We start from the raw sequence: 721 nt of genomic DNA, 5'->3' as shown, positions 1-721 counted from the left end.
AGCGGAGGCTGGACTGGTGTGGTCACCTAACGAACTTGGAAGCCCAGGTTTTCCCCGCGGTCCTCGGCCGAGGCCAGAGACGCGTGTTCCCGAAACGTGAAGGCCAGGCAAGAACCAGGACCGCATCAGACGAGGGTGGAGAGCCGTGCCTTTGTCTACAGTGGAAGATGGCGATGGGCAGGGTGTGAGAAAATGGCCGCCTGAGTCACATGTCTTTCCGAGTATTCCCCACCTGGAGCGACTTGGTTAGCTGTTTGCAGCAACCTTCCAGACTTGTAGGGCCCGGACAAACCCGTTGGCAGCCATTGCCAGCTCTCTCTGCAAAAGCTAAGATCCATGGTCAGGCCCAAGAGCCAAACAATTCGAAAAGCCTCTCCCACCCGTTTGCCCTCTTCCTCCCCTTCCCCCGCTTCCCTCAGACCCCGGAGCCGTGTCTGCAGAATTCATTAATTTATATCTCGAGTGGGGGCAGGTTAGGGTTTCTCCAGAAACTCTCTAGAGGAGCTCCTGACCTGGCTGGAGAATGTCTCCCCCTAAAATACGTAAATATCAATCCGAAAATGTCTTCTGACCATTTTATTGCAGCCCCTCCTCTTCCTGTAGCCTAAACTTTGGGGTGGGGCCAAACCCCTTTGCCCCGAGGATATGTTCCTCCACCTCCACCTAGTCTACTCCTTACACACAAAGGACTCACTGCCCCTAGCAGGGGCGGGGAACCTTT

The sequence above is a fragment of the Myotis brandtii genome, unplaced genomic scaffold, assembly GCF_000412655.1.
Source record: "Myotis brandtii unplaced genomic scaffold, ASM41265v1 scaffold1424, whole genome shotgun sequence".
Lineage (NCBI taxonomy): Eukaryota > Metazoa > Chordata > Mammalia > Chiroptera > Vespertilionidae > Myotis > Myotis brandtii.
The sequence above is the reverse complement of the archived record's forward strand: the minus strand, read 5'-3'. Positions refer to the sequence as shown.